This window comes from Corvus kubaryi, unplaced genomic scaffold (assembly GCF_017639235.1).
Source record: "Corvus kubaryi isolate FWS band 111438036 unplaced genomic scaffold, C.kubaryi_AGA036_p1.0 137, whole genome shotgun sequence".
Taxonomy (NCBI): domain Eukaryota; kingdom Metazoa; phylum Chordata; class Aves; order Passeriformes; family Corvidae; genus Corvus; species Corvus kubaryi.
In genome coordinates, this window is record NW_024580671.1 from 14028443 (window position 1) to 14047482 (window position 19040).

Sequence of the window (19040 nt, forward strand, 5' to 3'; positions counted from 1 at the left end):
CATATGTGTTTCCTCGTTTCACAGCACACAAGTGTAATAGGTATCACATTGTGTGATTTCCCTTTCTTTGATTAGGCTTGCAGGAAACTCACCTCCTCCCACTAGTGAGATCCACATGTGTGTCCTTCCCAGGCTGCATTGCTAGACATTGCTGTAAGTAACCCTAGATTTCTAGCACGAGCTTTCCTGGAATATGTTGGTGATAACTTCCTTCTCCAAGTGATAGAAAAACCAACGAGGAGCAGTGTTATTCTGGACCTCGTTCTCACGCAGGAGGAGGGGCTGGTGAAGAATGTGATGCTCAAGGGCAGCCTGGGCTGCAGTGACCCTGAAATGGTGAAATGCAAGATCCTTAGGGCAGAGAGGAGGGTGCACAGCAAGCTCACTTCCCTGGAATTTAGGAGAGTAGGTTTTGGCCTCTGGGGATCTGCTTGGTAGAGTACCACGGGATAAAGCCCTGGAGGGAAGAGGGGCTCAAGAGAAATGGTTAATATTCAAGGATCACCTCCAAGCTCAGAAGTAATGCATCCCAACAAAGAGAAAGTAAATCAAAAATGCCAGGAGGCCTCCATGCATGAACAAGGAGCTCCTGGACGAACACAAACAAAAAAAGGAAGCCTGCAGAGGACGGAAGCAGGGACTGATAATATGGGAGGAATACAGAGAAATTGTCTAGGCCTCCAGGTATCAGGTTAGGAAAAGCTCAAGCCCTGTCAGAATTAAATCTGGCCAGGGATGTCAAGAGCAATGTCGTAAAGTATTTGAACCTTGATAGTGTGCCCTGTTGTAAAGTATTTGAACCTTGATAGCGTGCCCCAGACAAACCATTTTTAGTTATTTTTACCAGAGCCCTCAGAGTGGGACCAGGCTGGAATTAACCTCACTGGCTTCACCTGGCTTTTCCACCTTCAGCTGTAGCACATTAACCCCAGGAGGGTTTTTAAGCTTCAGTCTGAAGGTTCAGGGAAGAAGTGGGACAGGCTTATATTTGCTCCCTGATCTTTGCTGTCTTGTTGTTTGGATTTCCTGGACTAACTTGGTTGCTGATCAGTGGATGGGTGTTGTTGCTGTCACCATCTCGATGCTGCTTGCCTGGATCAGGAGCCCCACCTGTTAGAGCCCTCAGGAATTCATCAAGGACTGAAAGGTAAACTGTGCTAAATTGGGAAAGAAGAAGCTGAAAAACTAAATACCAAGACAACAAGGAATAGATAAAAAAGGGCTGTGCTGCACTTGATTAAAACCAATCTTATTATCACAAAAGTGCGTGTGGAGCTCATGGACAAAATAGAGAAACCAATCAAGCAATGTGAGATCCCATGCACAGCAGGTGCAAAATGTACACAGACTGTATTATGTAAAAGTTGTAAAATGTATAAGTAGAGTAGTATGTAAAAGTAGGTAGAATGTATAAGCAAGTAAAATGCATAAGTACTGTGTTATGTAGTTGTAAAAAGTATAAGTAAGAAAACGTATAAGATAAGCAAGTGAAATGTATAAGTAGGTAGAATGTATAAGTAAGGAAAGTGCATAAGGTATTATGTCAAAGTTGTGAGATGTGTGATCACAGCAGTATCTTAAACAATAAGACACTTCTGTGTAATCATATTGATTTGTTGATCAGAAGGCATGAGGTCCTGCAGAGTGACATTAAAAGTTTCTATAGGTATGTTGATGATGAAAGGAAGACTAAGGGAAATGTGGGCCTTCTCCAGAAGGAAACCAGATTATGGGATATGGAGAAGGCTGAGGTACTCAGTGACTGTTTTGCCTCGGTCTTCACTGGCAACTGCTCCAAGCACATCACCCACGTCGCAGAGGGCAAAGGCAGGGACTGGGAGAATGAAGAATTACACACTGCAGGAGAAGATCAGGTTTGAGACCACCTAAGGAATCTGAAGGGTCACAAGTCCATGGGACCTAATGCATTCACAGGTTCTTAGGAAACTGTCAGAAGAAGCTGCTAAGATATCCATCATATTTGAGAAGTCATGGCAGTCCCGTGAAATTCCCACTGACTGGAAAAGGGGAAATATAACCCCCATTTTTAAAAAGGGGAGTGAAGACCTGGGGAACTACAGGCCAATCTTACCTCTGTGCCTGGCAGGATCATGAAGCAGATCCTCCTGGAAATTGTACTAAGGCACATGAAAAATAAGGAGGCAATTTGTGACAGCCAACACAACTTCTTGAAGAGCAACTAACATAATCTACCTGGACTTGTGCAAAGCATTTGACACTGTCCCACACAACATCCTTGTCTCTAAATTGGACAGACATCAATCTGATGGATGGACCACTCAGTAGATAAAGAATTCACTGGATGGTCACATTCAGAGTGTTGTGGTCAATGACTCGATATCCGAGTGGAGACCAGTGACAAGAGGTGTTCCTGAGGGGTCGGTGTTGGGACCGGCACTGTGTCACATGTTTGTCAGTGACACGGACACTGGCATCGAGCGCACCTCAGCAAGTTCGCTGACGACACCGAGCTCTGTGCTGTGGTCAGCAGGCTGGAGGGAGGGGATGACACCCAGAGGGACCCTCACAGGCTTGAGGGTGGGTCTGTGCAAACCTCAGGAAGTTCAACAAGGCCAAGTGCACAGCCCTGCACCTGGATCAGGGCAATCCCAAGCACAAATACAGGATGGGCAGAGAATGGATTGAGAGAAGGACTGAGGGGTTTTAGTGATGAGAAGCTCAACATGATCTGGCAATGGGCACTCTAACCCAGAAAGCCAAACATGTCCTGGGCTGCATGAAAGCAGCATGAGCAGCAGGCTGAGGGAGGGGGTTCTGACCCTCTGCTCCACTCTGATGACACCCACCTTGGGTACTCCATCCAGTGCTGGGGTCCTCAGCACAGGAAGGACCTGGACCTGCTGGAGAAAGTCCAGAGGGACACAAAGGTGATCAGAGGAATGGAGCACCTTTCCTATGAGAGAGCTGGGGTTGGTCAGCCTGGAGAAGAGAAGGCCCTGGGGAGACCTTACTGCAGCCTCCCAGTACCTGAAGGGGCCAACAAGAGAGCTGGAGAGGGACTTTTCACAAGGGCATGTTGTGATAGGACAGGGGATAAAAGATGTACGCTGAAAGAGGGTAGATTTAGATTGGGTATTAGGAAGAAATTCTTCCCTAGATTTAGATTAGATATTAGGAAGAAGTCTTTCTCTATGAGAGTGATGAGACACTGGAAGGGTTTGCCCAGAGAAGCTGTGGCTGCCCATCCCTGGAAGTGTTCAAGTTTGGACATGACTTTGAGCAACCTGGTCTAGTGGAAGGTGTCCTTGCCCATGGCAAAGGAGTTGGAACTAGAGAATGTTTAAGGGACTTCCCACCTTTTCTATGATTCTATGAACTTTATTAATTTATCTCTGTTTGAAGAAGCTGCTGTGAATAAATGAGCAGTGGTGCAGCCACAGCTGTGGTGTCCACCCTGTTCTATTTCCAGTAAAAGACCTGGACCACCGTTTCCAAAGCCACTAATGGGCTCAAGTGCACCAGTGACTCTGGACTAAGTCATATTTTCTCAGGACTAGGCAGATGGCAAACTCTGAAAGAACAGTCTCAACACAGGAAAAAAATCATTCTTGATTGAGGTGTTTTATCTAGGTATCAAGCACCTACAATTATGATACTTCTAAAGGCCTGAGCATATTCAGAAGAAGCTTAAAGTTTCATCCTGAAATTTGTGTCTACAGAATACAAATGTAGCATCTAAGGTGGGGGATTGATCAGTGGCTGCAGACTTCATTGCAAGTTAACTTTTACCTCAGTTTCTTGGAATGGGGATGTCCTGCAGGTGTGGCCAGGGGAGCTGGTGTCTAGGAGGCTTGTCCTGAGTATGGCTGGGCTGCCCAGCCACTCTCACTGGCACCAGGGAAATTGAGCAAGAGCAACATGGGGGTCTGCTGAAACACAGTTTCCTCCTGAACTGGGCTACCATGGAAAAGATTTGGAGGAGAGGCTGAAACCTCAACAGCTCTATGCTTTTTTCCTGGGCTTGAGATTTCTGTGTCTCAGCCCTTTCTTTTCCTCTAATTTGGATTTTAAAAGGCCTCTGCTGAATGGTTTAGTTTCAGGATTCCTACAGATCTTGCCTGGGGTCACCGCACCTGACCCAGGAGCGTGATGAATGTGCATTTGGGCAGACTCTGAGACAGGCTGAGGAGCTTTCAGGAAAGGTGTTATGTGGGAGAGGACTGCAGCAGGGTATGCAACCTTCAGCCCTCTTCCTGCCTGTGTCTCAGGAGCCCTAGAGGAAGCTAGCAGAAGGTGAGAGCTCCTTGAATGTCTCTTTTGGAGAAACCAGCTTGCTCCTGGCCACTTTCCCAGACGCTCCTCAATAAAGCAGGAAACAGGAGCATGAGCTAGACAGTACATAGTAGTAAGTCTGATCATTTGGAGAGTGCTCTGAAGTCCTGGCTGCAGTAAGGTGTAATGTTATTCAGATTGTCTACTTGTATGCATCTGCATCAGAATCATTTAGGGCCCTTTAGGTCATACTTCAAGTCCTATTTACAGGCAGCTGTGAAAGCAGTCATAATCGCAGTATGGACCATGATTCATCTGCCTTCCATCTACAGAAGTCCTCACGGACAACCTATCATTTGCCTGCAGCAGATATGTCTTGCTCCCTCTTTCGGCCCCAGAAGCCTCCAGTGGCTAATACCACAGAACCTCTGGCGAGGGCTGCTCTCCAGGCTCTCCTGGAGTGAGCCTGGCAGGCATCTTAGAGAAGGAGAACAAACTGCCCACCCACTGGTAACCAACTGGATGTGATTTAAATAACTGTGTCCAAAGAGCTGTGAACACACAAAGCATTTGATGAGTAAAGGCGGAGACACCAGGGGGAGGCTGGCTGTTGCCAGGAGGGATGTCTTCTGAACTAACCTGCATGCTGGCATTTCCATGAGTTCATTTGAGAGGGAACGAATCATAGGACAGTGTGCCACTTTCTTCTCGTGTTTGATTTTGACAAACAATGGAATGAGGTTAAACACTTAATATCAAATACTAACTCTGATAATGATGACAGACTTTATAGGGGCCTATTTTGCATTACTTAGATGTCTTTTAACACAATATAATCAGTCTTCCAATGATGAGTGAAAGCTGGAAGGTTTCCAGGTTCTTGTCATGCAATAACTGTAGTTCAGCTATGTCTAGCCAGGAAGAACAAATTTTAAACACATATTTTAATTGGAAAGTAAGGTGGCAGATCTTAGCAACCAGTGCTACATTAACTATCTCTTAAATAATTCTGGGCCTTCTGGAATTGCCTATTTGGGATTTACCCATCAATAAAGTGAGATCAACATGTGATACTTTAGGAAGGTAAGACTGGAGGTTAAAGTTTTATTGTTATAAGGCATGTTTTAAGTTGTAAGGAGATGCCCTTCAGAAGAATTATATTTAAAACTATTCCAGGAAGCCAGCCAATGTACACAAGCATTTGCTGAAAGTATGTGAGAGATTTATAAAAATATTTCCTGGATGAAACATTAACAGCACAAAGTTTTAAAAGCAGAACTGCAAGAAATGCAAGAAGTTTAGGTGAACGTCTTAATGAGATACAGACAAACCATGAGAATCCAGGACACAAAGCATCAGCTCCATAGTTGTGCTTCCACTGAGAAAGCTAAAGGATGTCATTGATATGGAAAATAAACAGATACATTTATCCTTACCAGTCATTCCTCACACATTTTGTCAGTTCATGTTACCTGAAAGATCCTTCCATCTGAATTGCAAATGTAGCATTGCATTACTGCTCCATGTCTGAGTACCTCTGGGCACAGAAAAACTGCAGTTTTTCAATACTTGTGCCACTGGCCTTGCTGTTGGATGTTTCTTCTTCCTGGCTTTCAGATGCTCAGTCTCATTCACTCTGTCTACTCTGCTTCCCATTTTCCAGCACCTAATTCCTTTCTCTGTCCTTTCACATTTTTTACCTCTGTAATGTCCCTCATCTGTTTCCTTGCAACCACAAGGAGTCATCTCTGGCAGTCCACAGATACAAATACATACAATGTGTGAAGCTTACCTTTATTGCTTAAACAACTTTTCCTACTCTTTGTCTTTATCCTTTTTATATCAAAACCAATTTGGCTTTGGAACTGTCACCCTATATTTTTACAGTAGCAATAATACCAAGGTGGTGCTGCCATGTACTGTACCTAGAGGTACTGCCATAATAAAATAGCAAAAGAGACAAAGGAATGTGTAAAATAAATAACAATACTGAATGAGGAAAACTCAATGTCTATGGTGAGGTCTAGAGAAAGTTAAGAGAAAATTATTTCTTAGATATAAAGATTTGCTCTGACAACTAGAATTGAGAGGCACACCTAGCACATCTCTCTGTAAGAGAACAGTAAATATTGCTGGAAAACAATCTTCATCATAAATAATGCAACAGATGCAACTACAAGCCAGTCATTTAGAATTCACCACGCTAATGTATTTGGGAGCAGCCCTGGTCAAAACTATTCCAATGTGACTATCATACCACAAACATTTTGCAAGCAAAGCTGGTTTGTAAGCTCGGATTTCCTGGGACAGATATGACATATTCTTCCCCATTTTAAGGAGAGCCTAGAGGTTTTAGACACACTGTTTAAGTTTAAATGTATTTGTCAAAGCAGTCCAACACCATGTTGCATGACTTAGTGCTCCATCTGGGACAGTGAAGAGCAGCGTTGCCTATTCAAGAATTAAGAAAGAACACTTTTTTTCCAAAGTCAGTTTGAAGTTTTGGAAACTATGATTTGGTGGTATAGGATGCATCATCAACTCAGATTTATAAATTTTGATTATTTTTCATGCCTGTTTCTGAACAAAGTATTGTATCACAGAGCTGAATTTGGTCTGACTGCTGTCTACTGCTCACTCTTTTCCTAAAATACCTTTTGCATTTCAAAAATGCTTCTACATGGCTGTGCAGTGATAGTGACTTTTCATGGAGTTTTACAGACATGATTGATTTTTCAAGTGGAAATAAATATGTAAGCCTTGGTATCACATGCATCTGAAAGAATGCTTGCTCCAGCAAACTTAGGTAGTCACGGTTTCCTGTGATCTACCAAAGCTGTGATGCAGATGTTTAGAATCAAGTTAATGGCCATAATAGCTATTCAAGACCATGAGGTATGATCATCTGAGTGATCCTCTGTGGAAAGAAAAGATGGATTTGTACTGATTTTGGTGAAGAGTAAATACATATTCCTTCTGGAGCCAAACTGACTTTGAAATATGCTGAATCAGTATTTTCAAGTAATGCTGAGCAAGGTGGTCTAATTGCATGGCCTTGTAGAAAGCCATGTCTGCTACGAAGTGGAAACCTCTGAAAATCTCCCTGCAGACCTCCAAGAGGAACAGTGGTTTTTATTGGATCAAAGACTACATCAGGCCTGGGAAACATAGTCCAGATGGGAAGTCTTTCAACTATCACATGCTGAAGAACTACAATTCACACTGCACAAAAAAATTAGTCTGTGTGAGAAGTCCTGGATATTTCTGTGTGAGACTTAAGGTATGTAGGGAATAACTATCTTCATTTCACATAAGAGCTCAGCAAAACTGATGCACTTTAAGCTTGTGAGATGATGCAGGTGGAAGAAAAATCTCAAAGATATGTTTAGAATTTATAACTAGTGCAGATTGTTTAGATGGGTATAATCCACATTGTAATAACAAAATTGGCACCAGACACCTGCCTGAAATCTGTTATCCAGATTTGCAAAATATGGATAAGGACATGATTCTAGCTAGATAATATCTAGAGACCTTATTCTAGAATGAAAAAACCCTCAAAGGACCGAGTTTCTTGCTGGCAGATAGGAGGGTTCAAGAGCTCAACAGATAACAATTTTACATTTCAAGATTCCAGAAGAGATCAGAACTGCAGCAGATGCTTCAAGTCTGGAAAATGAGACTGAACTCTGCTAATTTTAGGGATGTTGTTTGGTGTCATAAATGTTTAGGGCCAGTATGAAAGGAATTTACTAAACAAATTATAGAGATCTTACAAAAAATAAGTGCATAAGGAGAACCTTATTGCTTTTCAGAGTACACCGTTTTGGAAACCAGATGCAGTGATTCATACTGGATTCTTAGGAAGTTCTGTATTTTTGTAATTTGCAATAATTGCTGCTTCAACTTGGTAAATTATTGTGCATAGTTCATTTCAAGTTGATCTAATCTCTACATAAAACTCCACAAAAAAAATCATATCACAAAATTCCACTGAACAGAAACATTAAAAAAATCCTGGGCCTTGCCTTCTAGTAAATTTCATATTAGCTGACGCTTTGTGAGTAAATTTTGCATGGCCAGAAGTATCTGCATATCAATATATCCATGTCTATATATGCTCAGCCAATTTTTTTTTTCTCAGAATTATCAGATAAAAATTTTTAGAAACTAAAATTAGGTCAGTTGTCTTACAATTTTTTGTAGAGGTTACTGCAGAAGAAATCTTTCTATCTGTAGACAAATACAGAACTGCTGTTCTGGTGCTGAAGGCACCGGGCTTTCAGCCCAGCTGTCCTGGTGGTCACTTGTGACATGAAACCAGGAACTGCTCCCCTGATGCATGAGCAATCACCTGGTCAAGTTAATAGAGCAGCTGACTAAATGATTCCTGCATACAACACAATATGATTTGGATTTACATTTTGGGCAAATATATTGTAAGCAAGTTGCCTCACCTTAACTGGGATATGCTTTAAAAACTACCTAATAGAATTGCAATTAGATCAAGAGAAAGAATTACTAGATTTTTTTTTCCTGATGAAGATTTTATTCTGGCTACATAAATCCTGCATTTTGCTTTGTAAGCTGAAGTATTTCCATTCTCTGTAAGTATTACAGTACTATCTTTCCTAACAATTATCTCATTCTGCTTTCTCTTTTTTTTTTTTTCCCCAAAGGGTTTTTTCCCCTTTAGCAAAGTCTAATTTGGCCAGATCCACCTACATATGCTCAGCTTTCAAATGATTCATTTCAGATGTTCCTTCTACTTCTCAGCAGCATTTGTTTCCATCATTTTCCATATGTCAACAGGTTATTTTAAAGCAGGCTCTATTCCCATTTTGTCAGTAAGGTTAGCAATGTTTTCTGTGTGAGGACCGTGGGTAAAAAAGACAATAAAAAATGACTGAAGCTTTCATCTGTCATTTGTTCATAACTCTTACACAAATAACAGATAAAAATAATCCCTGATTTTCCTAACTGGTCATTCATTTGCACATCTTTTCCATTAGACAACAACTGTCTTTGATTTCTCATGTTAATTTTGAGTTTGATGTTGTGACAGATGTCAAGCCCAAGTAAAGGCACATGTTAATTATGTGGGGTTTTGTTTCTGTTATTATACTGATTTTTTCTGAAGATACTTTCCCACTTCAGCATTGTGTACTTCCTCTGCAGTAATTAATCCTTCTCCATTTTTAGGTCTTTACTGCTCAGCTTTTTTTTTTTTTTTGACAGTGGAAGAAAAGCATGCAGCTCCTGGTTTTTTTTAGAGGCATTCAAAGTATTTTTCTCTTACATATATATCATCATTAATTTAAAAATTTGCTTTCTCCAACATGCTGCTCCCTCTCAATCAGCCTTTTAATGTCCTACAAGAAACACTGAGCAAGATGTGAGAAGCTAACAGTCTATGCTATAGGCTGTGCACAGACCTGCTGCAATTTTCATGTTATATTGTTGTAACTCTTCTGCATTAGCTATTTTACAGGGCTTCAGGAGAGCAGAAGATTTTTTGTGTAATTTCTCTCTCCTTTAATATATCAGTTCATTCTCAGAATGAAACCCATTTGGTATTTTTTGAAAATACAGTTTGTTTTAATTGGCAAATACTGCACTTTGAAATGAGCTATAATTTGCACTATTACAAACCTTTCATGCAAACACAGTGTTGTTTCCAATTCAGTCATATTTTTTAATTTAAATTTTAAGGCATACTTTAAAAAGAATCCACTTTGCAGATAGTTAAGTTGGTAGCAACCAGGCTTTGCATAATGACTAGCACAAACTTTGTGCAGACAGCCAAACAATAGAAGGCCTGTGTCCAACTTGACAAATGTTAGATGCAGATTTCTATTGTCTCGCTCATAGTTTAGATTGCATCAGGGAATTTCTGCTGCGATTTTATTCATTGCAACCGATTGTTAAAAATCACATCCTAAATCCAAAGTTATTAATAACGCATTCAACAGATGGCAGATTATTTTAGAGAAGCAAAGTGCAATGGGTGATGCATTGAGTGTGATTTCTTCAAAATGAATTTTTAACTCACAGTATTTGGCTCTAAATCCAATCTAATCAAATGTAATTTAAATTGCAGTATGAAGCAAAGGAAAATAATTTTGTGACTCATGTTGTATTGCCATCTGAATCCCTGGGCCTTAACAAAATTGTCTATCATGTATTCAACAGGTTTATTGGAAGATGGAAAATAGCATTATTCAGCAGGAAAATGCCATACAAGTATAAGAGTATAGATATTTACATTGAACATGTGGAAAGCAAAATATTTTTGAGAGGATTTTATTAACTAAGATGGTTGTGATTTGTAAAGCTGGGATCTATATATATGACCAACCATTTCTCCCTCCAAAAACAATTCTAAGGTTTTAAAGCTCTTTGCAAGGCTGATTGAATGGAGCTGGACTTTGTGATCATTCAGTGCTAAAGCAGCCCCCGTGAAAAATATTGCAGTAGCACAAGTCCAGAGAGGGAAAAATTACTGAGCATCACCTCCTTTCTCTGTAGACCTAGAGGAACCAGTGCTGTTACTTGTTTGTAACAGCAAATCGTTCTCCCCATCTCACCAGCTCTGCTATGATTGTTTTCCTGGTGATAAACCAGCAAGTTTCTACCTGTTCTTGCACCTGATGAGAACTCAGCAGCTGAGGCAAGTGACTGTTCCAGCACCTATTTACAGCACAGTCTGCATATGAATAACTGCACAGATGCTTAGATTGCATTTTTCATCCCTTTATGCCTTAATGGGATGGAGGAAGCACCAGTTGGCTGTCAGAAGCGGTGCCCTGTGGAGCTCAACTGGGTTGCTCCTTTACGACCTAATGCAGAATTCAGTTCCTTCATGGTGCAGTCAGGGCAGTTATCAAAGGAAACCCATATGTGATGGAAACTGTGCTCTGGTTCCTCCTTCGGGAGATGTTACAGCCCTGTAACACTAATGAAAGGCCGACTATACTGTCAAAACATAATTAAAATGTAAACTAATCTCAGTGCAGAAGGGAAGGTGCAGCACCTGCCTTTATCAGCCTCAGTCATGACTCACTGCTCTGTGGCGTAAGAAGCCCAAATGAATATGCAGTTGGAGCTCAACCCACGCAACTCTGCTCTCAACTATCAGTAACAACACTAGGAGAGACATATCTTGCAGAAGCAAAAGGAAAGTTTTTCTTTAGGAAATTTTATTTTATTTCTTGCTAAAATAGTAGCAGTAAATATGCACAGATAAAGAATGGTACATTTGTAAGTACCTACCACAAAACCCCATAGAAAGTTTGATGCATGGTTAGCATATGCTGTATTGAATGGGAATATAGCTAAACTATGCTAAAGATGGCATCATATTTCTTGTGTTAAGCGAATTTAGCATGTTAAATTATATCCTATGAGATTCAAACTGTAATGACTTGGATTTGTGTTTTGTATGGGGTCTGTGAAATAAATTGCACTATTTCTGTTGTGCCAGAAGAGATTATTTGAAGCAGAGTAAGTACAGATAGCTTAAGTGACATACAGCCAGCAAACTGTGTGAGACAATTGTCCAGAGACAACTTTGGTCAAAATCATTCTTATTTTTCCTTGGTTGTTTTTTTTTTTCTTCATCATTATTAAAGTAGTTTTCAAGCACTGCAGAGTGTTCTGTTATACTGTCTATCTCCTTTTTCATCCATAGTTTACAAAGCCTCTCAAGCTGCAGACAGGCAGCTGAATGAATTCGGGAGACTGTGGGTGACACGCCAAGCTGCCTTTTGTAGTTAACCTGAGTCTGTCTGCGGCATTACCTAAATGAGTTACGTGTTGCTTTCATCTTAGATGCTTACAACATGAAAATTGCTTCCTACAAAGGGGATGGCACTGTTCCCTGAATGCACTGTTGTGCTGATGGATTTAAAAATCTAACTATATGTTGAATATATTTACCCTGACAGAGCATGATGACTGGCTAAAGAAAGTAAATCACCAGCACACAAGCAAGAAACATACATCTTGTTTTAGGGTGCTTCTTCATAATTTTAATCCATAGAGCTAATGATTTAAATAGTTTTATAATGTCAGCATTCGTGACTGTATTTGCTAGGCTCCAGTTCAATAAGGTAGTCAAGCATGTGCCTAGCTTAAGCTGGGTCATTCTTAAGCAGATCTTAAACTTTATCTTCAATATCTCAGGTTTTAGTTTCTTGAGTCAGTTGGAATAGACTCCATATTGGAACAGTTTAAAAACTAACCTCTCAAAACAGTCTTGTGTCAATATTTTGAGAAAATGCATGTAAATATTTACTACTGACAAAAAAGTAGGCAGTCATTAAGGTTGTAAAGTTGTTCCCAAAATGGACTCCTGAATATCTGTTAAATAGATTCTTTTTGAATGAAGTTTACTTGAACAACAAAACACAGTTGCATGGTCCAGGGCATAGGTCTGAAGGAAACAATTGCCTTTTTCATCTTCCACTTATTTACACAACGAATTCTTCTAAACACGTATGAGATTCAGGACCAAGTTCATGTAGATCCTGGGAAGATTTAGAGAAGTTCAGTTTCAATATAACTGAAAAATAACCTCAGATATAGGCAATAATATAAATTTCTGAGATGAGATCCTATAATTTTAACATTACTACAAACAAGAACTAAAAGTATTCTTCTCATCCCAAGGCCCACACAAGAATGTGAAGAACATTATTTGAAATAAACAGGGTTTGTAAAACTCAGCAGGTAATGGAAAGAAGCAGGAGACACAATATCTGCCTCTGTAACGTGGTGCTGTCCTTTGACAGAGGAAAATATGGAGTCATATAAGGCAGTACTTGTGCTCGAGGCACGAGCTCTGGCATGCCCCAGGTCAGAGAGAGCCCAGCTGCGTTACTTCTGTGCGTCGCTGAAGCGACTTCGGCATCAGGAAAAGAGCTGCTGGCTGGGCTAGCTCGCTGGCTTCTCTGCAGAGGGAACACGGCAGGAGCCGATGGGATCGGCTCACATTAGCTCAGAGACAAAGAAGAGAGAGGCTGTTCTGGTCTGACTCCTAACAGGTTTATTGTTAGAAGTTTCACAACCCGAACAAGCTCGGAAGGGATGGAATGCAATGGGATCCTCCCCCGAGGCTTGTCCTCAGTGTTATAGAGCGTTTGAAAACCGCGGTGAAAGGGGAAAACAACCAATGAGTTACAAGCCAGGGGGAGGATACAATTTAACAAGAACCACTGGGGGAAACGGAGAGGCGGGAGTTGTAACAGAGAACCAGTGAACAACCGAGGAACCGGGAATTTTCCTGAACCGGGGGAGGCGGCTTGGACCCCGGTGCTGCCCAGGGGGTGCGGCTTAGGCTTCTGAGCCGCCCATCGACCCACCCTCTGAGTCTGCTCTTTGGGAAACTCGATCCAGGGGAGGGGCTGGGATCGATTGGCATCACGCTGCCCCAGCCCCGCAGTGGGATGGGTCACAGCAACAGTCATAGAGAAACCTGCTATTGAAACACAAAAAGAAAGTCTGGAAAGAAACTGGGTGTGATGATCTGTTGGGTCAGCCAGTGCCCCTGAACAGTGTATCCTGGGTGTATAAACTAAAGGCAGTGGTCACTATCATATAACGTAGGTCCAGCTTAGACTTTCTAGCTGCTACTCTCTGCGTATTTTCCTTAATTAAGGATATATTGAGATGTGAGGGTTTTATTCACTTCCCTCCTTATCCTTCGCCTGTTGCAGAACTGAGATTAGGGTACAAATATAGCAGAAACCAAGTTGGAAGAAAGCCCTAGACCAGCTGCATCCCTGGAAATGTTCAAGGCCAGGTTGGATGGGGCTCTGAGCAACCTGGTCTAGCAAGCAACCTCATGGCAGAAGTTTTGAACTAGATGATCTTTAAGGTCCCTTCCAACCCAAAACACTCTATGATTCTATTACTCAGTTTGCACTCCCAAACTTCTGCACAAAATCAGGGTGTTTCTTGCTGTAAAATTTGTAGAGGGAATTGCCAATGGTTTCTGTTCAAAGGATTGCTGTTTGCAGCAGTTAGTAAGTTATACATAATGCAAAAGCATGCATTGCAGACTGCACCAGTGCATGCCTAAAATGTGACATTCAAGATGAAGTATTTCCAGAAATCTAATGCTGGATCTATGCGAGGCCAGTGAGCTGCCAAATCAAGCAAGATTCTGCCCAAAATTTTATTCCACTGCTTATGTGCCCTATTTTCAACCTCACTTCATTCATGTGGCAACTTTGAACCTGAAAATTTAGAAAGTATGAATAACTACATTAAAAAAACCCTTATGATGATGGTAGGTTATGCTAAAAAATATTCTATTAAATCTATAGCATTTGAGAGTTCATCTGCAGATGCACAAGAAGTATCTGGACTCTAGTGAGTATATTAACAGAACACATCATCTTTTAAAGCTGATGGTGCTTTTTGCAAGCTTTAATTGTTTGAAACTGACCCTCCTTTGAACATGGTGAAAGTTTACAGGATACCTTTAAAATTCTGTGTAGCTAATAATTATTTGTTGACTAATGAGTAAAGGCTGTTCCAAAGCACGAGGTGATAGTGATCACATAATGAAGGAAGTGATGAAATCATGGACTGCTGTTTAACGAGAGAGAAGTTTTCCTTTCAAGTCTCTTACTATTCAGTCCTGACAAGTATTAACTCTGATTTTTCTCCCCACAACATACATAACAGAGCTGCATGATGTTTTTCAAATTAAAAAGAAACTCTTCAGTGTTCACTTTTTTTAAAGTACCATTATTTTTCTTTTCTAAGCATATCATATTATTATGTTTCTACCCAACCCCCCTTAAAACATTTAGAAAACTAGTAATATAATGAGAATTCAGTCATTTCAGACAAGAATTTCTGAAATCCACTTAATAATAAGGCTCTGGTTTTACTCTTATGAAATAAACTCATCTTGGAAATGATATTGTTTATAATCTTACTGTTTTATTTTATTTATTTATTTATTTTTATTTTTATTTTCATTTATTATGGCTTTAATGTTTTGAAGAATTTGACTACCAAATAGCAATGGTTTTCTATAATTTATGGATCCTTTGCTCTATAAGCAATTTCAAGAACTGAAGGTGGGCTGAAATTTGCTTTCTGATTTTTTTTTCAATATATTTTCTGGATTCATTTTTGTATGAATTTGTAGATTACCTTTTTAGATTTAGGCCGGTGAAATATGTGACTTTGGGGCTTCTTAAAATTGTTTTGCCTAGGTGTATGGTGTACTATCTGTAATTTCCTAGCAGAATTTACTGTGCTTCTTATATGAGGCTATTATTCTTTGTATTCTGTTTTAACAGCTCCCCTTTTTACCAGGAGGTATTGACACAGTCATGCACACACACATCGACATGCCTTCTGACCTATATGCTGGTTTTGTGATGATCCCAGAGCTAGATTTTAGGTCTGTAGGAAAATAAATTGGATTTTGAACTCTGAACGTCTTTAGATTGTCAATGTTTGACTCTGTCTTATAGCCCAAGAACAATTTTATGTTCTACTGGGTAAGAAAGCTGCAGAAAAATTTTCAGCATGAAGGGATCAATTGTAGTAAAGAACTGTTCAGAAATGAACAGAATGATAAACTCTTAAGGATGAAATTATGAATTCTAGAGCAAAGTGCAAGTAGGTCTCCCAGAACTGGTAATTCATATTGGTCACCAAAACCTCTTACTATTGAAACCAAACATGGATGTGCTCTGCCCAAGGCATTTTTCATTTACTCTCGCTTTGTCTTGGAATGCTCTGTCTCATTAAGTGGCTGATCCCGATCATGGACAATTGCATGCTGAAGGATCAAAACCCAAAAGAATCAACTTTCCTGACTTTCTTCTGTTACCAAAGCCATTTTTATGCAAGCTTATAAATATGGTCCTATCTATAATCTAAAATAAATTCAAGTCTTTTATTTCCTCACCACTGCTTAGCTAGCTCTTCATATCCTGACACATTTGAGGGATTTCATTTAGGTAATTTAGATAATTTTAGGTATTATAAACCACCTTTTAAAAATTGCAGGGAAGTTCCAAAACTCCACTTGACTTAAGGTTACAGGACCTGACTGTACAAATGTGAGTTTTTAGTAGTAGTAGTATAGTACAAAAGATATGGGGAAAGGATCTTATGCCATGAAATATAAGAAGATTAACTATGAATGCTCTTTCAGTAAGAGTCTGAAAGTAAGTACTGTTTGAAAGAGAGTATTTTTCCAGCAGACAATAAAATACCTTCAAGATGAAACGCTGAACTGAAAGTTGGATCCTGGTCCTTTTAATTCAATTGCATGGATAATCCAATTCCCTGAAAAGATTATTTTCATGGAAAATGGAACAGCTAAAACCAAGGGTGAGTGAAAGTGAACCTTGCTTATTGCCAGTGGTGTCTGTAACACATTTTCATTACTGATTTTCAGTAACAGCAAGAAACTCCCCACAGAGAAAGACTGTCTCAAATAGACAACCCAGCTGTTGAAGGAAAAAGTTTGGCAAAGGGGAAGAGACCCCTATGAGGTCACAGAAGCAAGAGGAAGCTGAAATAGGGCGTCAGTGAAGCCCCCACCTCTCCCAGAATTGCTTCTGCTGCTAAAACTGGAGGTGCCCAGACATGGATCAGCACAGAAATGCTTGGGGACAGCGCACCCTCACAGGAAAATAACTAGAAATTTTGAATATAATACATCTCAGGAAAACTTTTAAAAAGCAACTATACTTATAGAATTTCTAGGCAGGGAACAAATATGGGATAGGACACCATCCATGCTTCTAAAAGGCAAAAGTCCTCAGTGCAGTAGTCACTGATAGCATTTAACAAGCCCATCATCCCAGAAGCCATCTTTCAGCCAAGTAGCAGGTTAGAAAACACTTGTTAAGAATCCGTCTTAGTACCGGTGCAGTTTATCAGGGGAAATTGTTTATGTCTGTGCTCTATCAGTCTCACAAAAGCCCCACACTGTCTTGCCACTCTTTGATGTGTATTTGCCAATATGATAATGTCTGACTTTAGGTTTTACTAGCTTAGATAAGCAACACATTCGTATTTACCAAACACAACCTCACAAACCCTTCTTAACAAGTGCTGCCATGTTAGCAAAAGCTCCTTCTGGTGCCATGTAGGTTTATCCTATTTTTATCTCCCTGAAGACACCAGATACACCTCTGCATAATGTGCATTGGCAGCCACAGTGTGGTGAAACAATGACTGTGAGTAGAGTCACACCCATGTCTACCAGGAGAAATTTGTTCAGTTCATTATTGTTTAGCACACCTTTTTTGGCTTATGTCTCCAGCCAAACCCCAGACCCTTCTTCCTGTGGTCCCCTGAGAAACTCCTGTTGACACCAGTTAGCTGGTCTTCATGGTGTGCACAGTAAGCTTTAAGTAGCACAAACTGCATTAAGCTGAACACACTTAGAAATCAGATGTTTTACTTCTTTCTGCCATAGCCTCAGCTCACTGCATAATTCCAGGTTAAAGCTGAGCAACAGTGTACAGTGAATATTGTGGTTGGGCCTCTGCTGTTTATAAATTTACCATGAGTAAAATCGAAGTTCTCCTGACTTGAACTTCTTCCATTTTATTAAAAGACAGCATTTTAGAGTTTCTTGGCTGTCACCCATTTTCTTGGCTAGAGTTTCCAGGCAGATTTTATGTTGTCAGATGGTGCTCTCAATTCTGAGCAAAAATGGAAAAAGGCAGCTTTTTTCTTGGGGGCTTGAAGGCTTTTCTTCCGAGTTGTCTGATGCCTTTCTCACTGTCCTCTCTTTTCCAGTGAACAAGACTTCTAACTCCTTTCAAGAAATTTTCTTCTTTTTTGCCAGTAGGGTATCGTCTATTAATTTGCTGCTTTCTATGAAAGTTGTTCCTCTTTTGACACCAATGTCTTTTTAGTGGGTGATTTCTGATCCAGTCAGCATGCTCCTTTGAGATTTTTTGGCAACTAAGATGCCAGCTAACCATTCCAAGTTGGGAGTCTCTAGGCTTCAGAAAACATCAAAGCCACACACCAATAATGGAGACCTTCATGAAGTTTGCTTACATTTGTATGCTTGGAACCCACAGAGTTCAGGTGAGTCCAAGCCAAAACCATATCCTTCCACATAGCTTGGGATATGGTATGAGTAATTTTTTCCTCTACCTGAAGTGCTGATTTACTGTGGGTCTGAGGAGGTTTTTCAGCTACCTACCATTAACACTAACCACCAGGGTGCACATTCACATGCCCATGCAGCAGCCCCTCCTAAATCAGTGTTGCATTCGTCCACAGAGCATCCGAGTTGGAAGGTTAATACATTTGCTCTTGTTTATATCACATCTCTACAAGACTCTCCAAGTCTGAGGAATCACTGGGACTTGTTACCCAGTTCAGTAATCTGACCTAGATTCTTCTGTTGCATTTCCTGGAAAAAAAACCCCATACTTTTTGTAATATTTTGTCAGATGTTCAACTCAGACTTCCTGGAGTGATTTCTATGACCTTGATCACACTTCTTCAGTCAATCTTACTGGTTTGTAATAGTTCATATTCATCTCTCAGAGTCTCTCACAACAGACCAGCACAGAGACACACGCTTGGAGACCAGAGAACAGCACATTACGATCACGAACTCTGAACTCTCTCAAAACTGACTTCAGGGGGCAAAGGGATATATTCGAAAGAAGTGCTAATTCAAACAAATACAGTTTTATTAGAAGAGCTTGGTAGGCTTATTACAATGTTATGTGCAGCATGCACATCCTGGGTCATGCAATATGGATACTCTTCGGCAGGCT

The 19040-nt window shown here is 40.4% G+C and overlaps 1 long non-coding RNA gene across 1 annotated transcript; it reads left to right on the forward strand.

Annotated features, from left to right (window-relative positions):
• Positions 1 to 1006: 1006 nt before the first annotated feature.
• On the forward strand, positions 1007 to 18718 carry LOC121659451. Its single transcript, XR_006014335.1, has 3 exons — positions 1007 to 1147; positions 3097 to 3099; positions 18708 to 18718. It is a non-coding gene; the product is annotated as an uncharacterized LOC121659451 (long non-coding RNA).
• Positions 18719 to 19040: the final 322 nt, after the last annotated feature.